The sequence below is a fragment of the Thunnus albacares genome, chromosome 5, assembly GCF_914725855.1.
Source record: "Thunnus albacares chromosome 5, fThuAlb1.1, whole genome shotgun sequence".
NCBI classification, from domain to species: Eukaryota; Metazoa; Chordata; class Actinopteri; order Scombriformes; family Scombridae; genus Thunnus; species Thunnus albacares.
Window position 1 is genome coordinate 31,518,814 of NC_058110.1, and position 9,855 is coordinate 31,528,668.

Here is a 9,855-nt window from a genome sequence, read left to right on the forward strand (position 1 = left end):
TTCAGTAAAATGTAGCATGACCTGCTGTCTGAGTTGCCTGTCAGTCAATATGAAATGCAGTTCTTGGTTTGTTTGTAAAAAGCCTGTGTAATCATGAACCAGACCAGAACCAAGACTACATCTACATTAAGCCAGCTAAACTTAAAAACCTTTTCGTGCAAAAACAAAATGCAGCCACACCAGCTGTTTCAGCTCATTTCAGCTCATATCTGCAAATGCCCCCATCCACATTAAAATGCCAAAACCTCCTACTGGGCATACATGGAGGACAGATGAGCAAGTTAAACACAGAAAACCAGCGAAGAAGAGACAATTTCAGCAAGAGAAAGATGGCAGATAGCTATGTTTAACTCTAAACAAGCTATCAAAGTAGACAATAAAGAGAACACTTGCATTAAGCCCTCCGTCATTGTTGTTATTGCGTTGTGTTTCTTCCTCCTCCAATTATAAACGATGAAATACTGCACTAATACCACCATCTGTTTTGTCACTGATATGACAGCGTTGCTACAAAGCTCTGTTTTCCCCATACACACTAACTTCTAATTGTTTTCAGATTTACACACTCTGAATGTTGTTTAAGTCTGGATGGAGGGCCAAAATGGAGAGAAAAAGATGCATTAAGGAATTAACTGGCTTAGTGTAGATATGGTCTAAAAGAATGGTCTAATTATTCCCATTGGTTGGGACCAAGTGAAGCCATGTGCAGGAGTGAAACAGCCTCAAAGTATATGGCATGGAATTTTCTCCAGGTAGATGAAGACGAATGTCTGGGCTTCTCCATTTTTTTCATTCTTCACACAATTCATTCTATCACCTTTTGTGTGACCAACCATGTGTAACTCCATGACTGCCTTTGAGGAGAGATTGTCAGAAATACTTGTAGAAACACGTTTGCCTTTACACGTGTTCAGATGACACTTATTAACTAGTTCATTTGAAGTATACTGAACCTTTAAGAAGCAACATTTAGAGCCAGATAAAGTGCAAAAACAAATGTCAGAACTATGCCATAAAAAAGTCTAGGAACTAGGAGCTAATGGCTCCTAGCTACTGCTAACAGAGGAAATTACATTGCAGATGAATGTATCAATCACAGGGACTGGTTAGGGCAAAGAGAAGAGAAACCAATGTCAAACTAAATAATGGACTGGAAACAAAAGCAGTCTGAATCTTATGCTAAGAAAACAGAGGTCCAAAGGTAGAAAATGCATTTGAGTTAAAGGATTGTATCTAGTATCCAGAAAGCCTCGATTCCACCTCTGCCAATATCTGAATGCAATTTGTATCCACCTGGAAAATACCAATCACTGTCTGACTGTCTGCCTTTTAGAATTTTTGACATTTCTGCACACTGCAGACATGTAGCTTTGTGGCTCTTAGAGTCCCAGTTGCTCCCATAACCTGATTTTTGCCATTGTCATACAACATCATAAAGGTTTTGGTTGGCCTCTAATTTGATTTGGATCAGTGGGAAAGAAGCGAGTGATAACACAGTAGTTTTGTAAGGGCAGCAATTGGTTTTGGATCGATCAGGGCAATAAAAGCGGATGCTTTCTAAAGCCCCGACTCTCAGCTGTGGCTTCAAGCAATGGAAAGAGTTTGTACCTGCAGCATATTGCTTCACTGCTCTCCAATAAATTGTCTTACCACGTTTAAAGTTTTGTTTTATATTTGTCTCCATCTTCCTCACACAATTTCTCTGTACACTTAAAACTTTAAAACTTGCAAGGCTCCTCGTCTTTTCTTACTTTTGTGGTTTAATTTTTACTATCATCTCTCCTTCTCCAAGGCTTGTCTTCCACACAAACTTTTTTTTTTATCTTTTCCAACTTTTTAATCTAGTTGAAAGATTCTCTCACTTGAGACTGAGGCTTATCCACCATTTATATCCTTCCAATTCTCTGCCACAACATTGAAGCGGGCAGTTTAATAGCAGGTAAAACAAGGCGAGGCTTGACAACCACGTTCTTTATTTCAAACATAGTATTAGGTATGTGATCTAACAAGTTACACAATTTTACTTTGTTCTTGATTTAACTGTTAGGTTGTTTTGCACATAATTGCAATTAGATTGTGTACTGAGAAGTAAATTGGTAAAAAAAAAAAAATCATATTACTTAAATCACAGCTAAAATAACAAAAGTATTTGGTTGATGATGCAGTTGCTTCTGTCGTTTATCTCATCATTCCTTTTGTAGTTGTCACTAATCTGACTGTGAACATCAGTGTTGTATTTATTGGCTAAACAAAAGGTGCTGCTGTTTGGTTGACAAAGGGTTAAAAGACATCCCAAGCTCAAGTTCTCAATACTTGCTCCTTCAGAAACTAGGACACTGTTTCCAGGATTGGTTTTAGAGGCAATTTAGCTCTTATTATCTTTCTCTTTATTGCAGGTCCAGATAAAATGCACCATTATGTGAAATGCACTTTGGGGAATTTCCAATCTGCAATAAAAATACATAAAAACAGACCAACAGAACAAATCGATACCTGCCTGATCGTTTCTTACTTTTGGAAAGTGATGCTGGTAGAAGAGAAAATTGGTAGGTGAAATGTAGCATAGAGACACAGGACCGGAGGCTTTGTGGAGACGTTTGAAGTGAGCAGATGAAGTTTGAATGTATGGTGCTGTTTTCGTTTTCGTTTCGGTTTTGCCAAGGGATGGATATTTCTAGCAAATTAGGTTGTAAAGAAAAGAGTATGATCAAAGGAAGCTGTAAAAGGAGGACAAATGAGGAGGACAGCAGAGGAGTGTCACAAGCTGCAGATAATAGACTCTCTGACATTTTGATGTACACTCTGTACAGGTACACCCAGCTAGTAGTGAATGAGACCCAACAATCTGTTCTTTGAAGAAGGCTGCTCAGCTCAATGAAATTTCTTTTTCCAAATATGTTGGATTTCAGCAGGCTGAGTTGTTCTGATTAGTGTTGTGTGTAGTAGTCAAAGATAGTCCAAGCCCACAATATAACTGAGATATAAAATCTATAGGAGAGAGTAGCCAGTAAGCATTAATTTGGTGTTTTGCAGGTCAAAAACCAACTAGTCCCTCAACCAAAATGAACAGAACACAACATTTGCTCTCCAAAATAACTCATATGAGTGATTTTTGATCTGATGCTCCAATCAGTATGACAACATTGTTTGTCCAGAATACACATGACCATTACAAAAAAAGATTCATATACCGTTCTCTGATGTGCCACCTCCAATGATTCAGGTTTGGTTAGTGAATTACATGATGACGGAAAGATTGTGGTCATGGTTTGACTGTTGGTAAAGAAAAGAATGCTAACAGCAGTCTCTATTGTCAGAGTCACAGGCTTTATATACCTAACCTTACACCATAACCAACCTATGTAAGGGGTTTTGGAGGAGGTTATATGGAGGTAATTGCTTCTGACAGAGAGCATTCAGAAACAAGTGATCACTTGTAAGAAAAACCCAAAACATAGATCGTGTTTTACCAAAATGACCAAATACAGTTGCTTTTTTGGTTTTGTTTTGGTTTGTTTTGCCTTTTTCTTCTGATAAAGACCATCTTCAAAAAAACTTTGAGATGTATAGGTTAAACTGGGCTAAATTTGGCTTAAACATTACATCTATTTAGACATCTTAGTTACAAATAACATTGTCTCACCAACATTTCAATGAACTGTGTTTTAAATTATGTCTCATTAACATACTCATTGAAATGCTTAAAACTTAGATATACAAAAACTTGGTACTGTAGATTAAAATATATAATCAAAATTACAAATAGAAAAAGTCATACATAATCTAAGCTTTTCTTTCAAATATGCGCAGGTACATTTACTTGTGGGTTGTTCAGTGTCATCTCATTAACCAATTGGTCAATTTTTCATGGTCAATCCACATTTTTAGGTCAATATAACAATTCCTGCAGAACCACTATCAGTCCATGGTTTAGCTCTTGAACCTTTTTCTTTTTTATCAAACCATTTTCTGAGACAGAAGTATGATAGAATGTTCTCCTACTGTTTCCGTGGTGATGAAGGGCTGATGAAGGGCTGATAATGGGTGAACTTCCCGGAAAGTGCTAAGCACAGTGAAGCAAACTCATTTATCCTTGGATCGCCAGAGTGAGAGCCGGATGAGAATTGTTGCAGCAGGTTCAGTGAAACAGCTTTTGTTCACTGCTTCTCAGGAGGATGAATTCAGTCTCAGACTAGCTGAGGCCGTAGTAGTGGACACATACATCAAGTCTCGGTGTATTAAGTAGCAGGCTGCAGAGGTGGATGCATGGAGCTCTAAACTAATCAGATGAATCCTTGGGAAAGTATTTTAAAAGTTGAACTACATGATAAAAATAGGAGATTAAAAAAGTAACAGATCATTCAAATGTCAAACGACATCGCTTGGGTTTTGGCTTAGGCACCTTTTTTAGCCTTTTGCTTCTTAGTTGAGTCTCTTTCTGGAGCTCTTAGCTTTCAGCCATAGGAAAAAAAAACACAACGCCCGAAATGCCGGGCCATCCTGGCTGCAGTGCCGAGAGGAACGCAGAAGCAGCAGCGACAGTTAGCAAGCCACAAAGCAGAAGAAGAGCAACAGCTGCCTGACAAAGAGTTGTACAAGTTTTTTATAGTCTAGAAGGTGTGTTTTGAAAGAAGTAGGATCCTTGGTGCTCTTCTGAGGGACACACTGATTACTAATTAATTTCTTTGTGTGGAGATAAAAAGAGAAAATAATTCTATAGAATATTTGAAGCCGAATGGTGCCACTCCCTGTATCTGTTTCAAATTAAAATCCTTCCAGCATTTCATACCATATACTAGGTTTATAGCCATATAACTTTAAACTAGCCTTTTTTGTTAATTGAAAGGGCACTCATCATGGCATCATGTTCTCTCACACCTGGGGGCACCCTAGAGGATACTTAATCCCTTTTTTTCATTGAAAGGGCACCCAATTATGCACTTCAGTTAAGAGAACCCTAAATGGCACTTTTTCCACTTCTTTTTTTATTAGAAGTTCACCTGTACAGAACCTCCAGCTCACCCAATTACAATGGCAACTCATAGGGACCTGCATTACATCTAATAGGGATACATAATAGGGTACCATCCCATTTTCTTCCACTGAAAGGGCACCCACGAGGGCACTTCATTCCAGGTTGTCACATATAGAGGCACTCTATGGGGCACTTCATCCTGATTTACCCTTAGCTAAGACAGCAATTACAGAACTTTGGTATTCCTCTCTTTTGTGTGAGCACTTTAGAGGACATTTTATCATGTTTGCTCTACTGTGGGGTCACCTTAGAGGGCACTTTCACAGTATTTTTTTGTCCTCGAGGGCACTGGGGAGGCATTGCCCTCCGCCCCCTGAGTCCACCAGTTCACAATTCTCGAATCAAGGTCTTTTGCCAACAATTAGTCAGTAGCTTTACTTCTTCTTTACTCACTTCCAGGAGGAGTGATGAATCATGAGCTGCATCTAATACTGAGTGCAGGCTTTATATTTTTTTAATTTGGGACACACTCCCCATTTTTTGCAGTTTTTGCTCTGTCCATCTTTCATTTCACACTGATAAAAACGATGATCATGTAAATTTCATTCTCTTCGTCTTTCTCACTCTCTGACAGGTGAACCAAGGCTGAAAAAACACACAAATAGATCTTATTTTTCACTCCCTGACAGGGCACATCATTCTCATATTCTTCTTCTAAGTTCACAGTGACCCTTCTTTTGTGTTTCTGCCACACAACAGGAAACACACAAAAAAAGGCTTTTGTTGAGGTAAGGAAGTGTTTATTAGGAGATGGAGCTACAGGGCTGAAGCTCCTTGTCAGTTGAAGATGGATTCTTTAACAACTTCATGTTTTGGCCTACAATACTCGAAGAGTAGAAACTTATTTATTTCTGGATTATCTTATGCAATGCAAAGTTAAATCCATGGATGAAAACCCTGTATCTTATGCCAACTTTGTCCTCCCAAAAAAAACATTTTTTTTCATTAAATATGGGATTTGAAAAGGATTTATGTTTGTGACTGTGGTTAAACCATAATTATCTAATATACATATTGACATTTAATGTGTTTCATGTCCGCAAAATACATAAGACTTATACACTTTAAATTACAATTAAGACACATAATTGTCTTTTTTTAGCTAGTTTAGGAATCTGCTTGCATGTGTCTTGGTTTTCATGCACTATAAACTTGGTTAGGTCCCAACACAATTTTGTCCATTTCACTTGAGAGTGACAATACTGTTAACATAACAGCTCAAAAGTATCAACACAGCTGGTTGTTTTAGTTTGACCAACGGAAATTAGAACTCTTTGTTTGATTTTGCAGCCCCATGCAATTGCAAAAACTAACCGTGCATGTGTGAACTGAAAATTATGTCGCTGATAGATATGTGAATCCTTTCTGGTTGATTATGACAAAATTACAGCCCCTACCACACAAACACAGGTAATATGAACATGAGTCATACTGCATAATGAAGTGAAAACAACATAGAGCTTCAGTCTTCACTAAATCAAAGCAAAGAGATGTATCTACACCAAAAATCTATTAATTTATAGAAAAACTTGTTTAGAATGTTCTTTTCCTTGATTGTTTGTTCAGGCATCTATAGAGTACAGGTACTTGGGATAAATTTCACCAAAAAATACATGTTATGTTAAAACAGGTCCCACCATGGCTCTGTATCTATCTGCAAAGACTAACACCAGGTAGAAGAGACATCTGGTTCAAACATATTGTTTAAAGAAAAACTCACATCTGATCTAGAAATGACATGAATGAGGAATGTGCAAGATTATGTTTTGTTATTTTTATACGGAACTCTTATCTTATGAGTGATGTTGGTACTTTGTCGACAGCTTAAGCTGGTTAATCCAAGTATCTGTTTGCCAAGGCTGAGCTGCAAATAGAATATATACAAACTTTTTCAAGTGAACTATTTTTCATCTGTTTGACTCTTGTATATTTTATAGCCTGATTCTGCTATTCGGCTATTTCCTGACTTTTTAATGCTTGGAGTGAATAATGCCCCAAGCTATTAGTTTTTATGTACTTTTGTAGTTTTGTTTGTCTTAATTATGTATTTTTGGTCGAACTACCTGAAAAAGAAATGTATAATCTCATTTTTACAAAAGGTAAAAAGACTCTTGGCTCTTAATTGCAATCAAATGCATTTTATATTAAAATCACTGTTTTGTTTTTGTGATGGTAATAACATTTTGCTGTGACAACTTTGAAAAAAGCATCATTGTTCCAGACCAATTGATAAACCTTTTGAAATAGAAAAAACAGAGATTAAAGAACATTATTTTTTCAAAATTCCAAAAGTCAAAAGTGCCCCAAATTGAAGAATCACCCATATATTTATAGATAGATATACGAAAAGATTGATTCCATTTGCTTTTTTAGTTTCTTTCTGTTTTGATGTGAGTTAAGGGGCCAATTCTGCAGGTAGGATATGATTGTACCTACAATGTCAAGTCAAGTTTATTTGTATAGCTGAGGGTAGAGCTCAACCAAATGTGTAAGATGAAGTAGAATGCTAACAGCAATAACCACCAGTATTATTATATCTGTCTAATATTAAAATACTGAATCCAAACTACACTTTACGTGTTTAAAGTCCTTACACATCAATGGTCTACCCACACAGGTATTTTCTACTATTTTGTCTGATTATTCGAAAATAAAGGATTTGTGGGCAAACAAGCTCTTTAACTAATTACACTAAGCTTTCCTTTCGCAATTTCTAGAGATTTCTTATTAGCAGACAATGGTGTGTAAACCCAACTTGTTCAGCTCTGTTGGTGAAGCTAATAAAAAATAAAACTGAACAAAAGGAAAAACAGCAAAAGAACGTGTCACCAAAACGTAGAAAGGACAAGGTCTGCATAAATCAACCTCACTGTTAAACAGAACGCTCCCTTTTTTGACAAGTGACATCTTTTCTCCTGTAATGACTGCTGTTAAGAGAGATGGTGATTCAAAAGCTAAAGAGAAAGATAATGTTTATATGTGCCTGGTCAAATAGATATGAGTTACAAGATAGATCAGTAAACAGGATTTGCAAAGAATGTCACTGCAAAGAGTCAGGAGCTCGGGATAGGATTATATCTTTCATCTGGTGTTTAGACTCTTATAAACCACACATTCTTACACCAGTGGTCATGATGGTTTTATCTACTAGCAGGAGCATATAGCCTTCATGAATAAATTAAGGCTCAGTCAGCAATCAGCATTTAAAACTGCAAAACTTTTCAGCATGGTAAATTTGTACAAATCTTTTGTGAATTTGTTGACCAACAGCAAGCCTTCTCGGCAGTACTGAGGGAATGGAGAGCCAAAGAATACCAAATAGATTGACGAATGGATGACCGTTGCATCATCCACTTTCGTTCAACTCTCCTTTTTCCGAGTATAAAAGCTCCACAAAGGACAAATGGTTTTCAGAATATTCTAAGTCAGGAGTCTTTTGAATAAATTGTGTGCAGTTATTATTCCATTAGTGACAGTTTGCAAGCTCTCTCATACCTTTCATTAATTGACTCTTAGAAAGCCAGCTAGCTCAAAGAACTTTCTTCCCCTTCAATTACTCTTTACTGAATGAAATGATGCACAATAATGCCAGAGGGAATAAACAGGACAGTAGAGAAAAGAAAAGTTGAGAAAGAGTAGCATGTTTCATGACTTTTCTTGCTCACAAGTTCACCAGCTATCCTTGAGAGTAGTCCGTACGTCACCAAGCTTCCAACAAAGCCTATTTCACAAAGACACATGGAGAAATGTCACTATGCCTTTTCTTTGTGTCACCAGGCCATGGGAATGACAAATGTATATGTTTTTCAATGAAGAGTAACAAAACTAACAGCAAAGTGAGAGAGATGCCAATTACACCTGGTCTGTACACACCCACACAGTCTTCAGAGGAGCTTTAATGAGGCCAAATGAGTAAATTCACCTGTGTGGGTGGACCCTGGCTGTGTAGGGGCTTTTGAATGCTATTTTAATTTGTCCTATTACTTTTGGTCTCAGTCAAATAGTATAACACATAATAGAGATAAACTTCGAGGGCAGGGACAGTACAATGCCCTTTCTATTTGGATTTAGCATGACAAACCAAGTCACATGCATTTACAATGTTGTTGGTATACATATTTTTTTCACTTCAGGATGGCATAAGCAGCATGTGTAAATTAAATGACAAAATATGGCAATGGGCCATGCACTCCATAATGACACAAATAAGCCTTTTCTGATCTGACAGCCCTATTGGGAGTACTCAGCAGGATAACATCATTTGTCTGTGCCTTCCTAAACCATTACAAAATACTGTTGAAAATATATACATTTTATGATGTAACAAAACTATGGTTAGCTTCAGGCACAAAATGGCTTAGAAGAAAACATTAAAAGAGGTGTGTTTGTTCATTCATTTAGTCTATAATGGAGACATGAAAGCACATAGAAATTCTTTGGTATGTTTTAGGAAAAGCAAACTGAGTTGGTAGAATGTTTATGTTTTAACAAAATGAAAGAAACCGTAGCTACTGTAGCTAACCGGAAGAAGCCCTCTTGAAATCAAAAGACAAGTTTATTCAGGTAGTATACTAAAACGTAGCATACGCAGATATAAATAGTGTGTCATCATATTTGCCAGTGCAATATTCCACATTTATCATATAGCAATAAGACAATAGAAGGAGGTTGGCCACCTAACAGTTTTTTATGAAATATAGTTACTTGTGAAAACAAAAGTGCTATCCTCTTCTCCTTTGTGTTGTAAACCAAGCCTTCATTTTCCCAATGACAGACAGAATCGCGTAATAAAAGCGAGGCTTACAAAGAACCAATCTAAA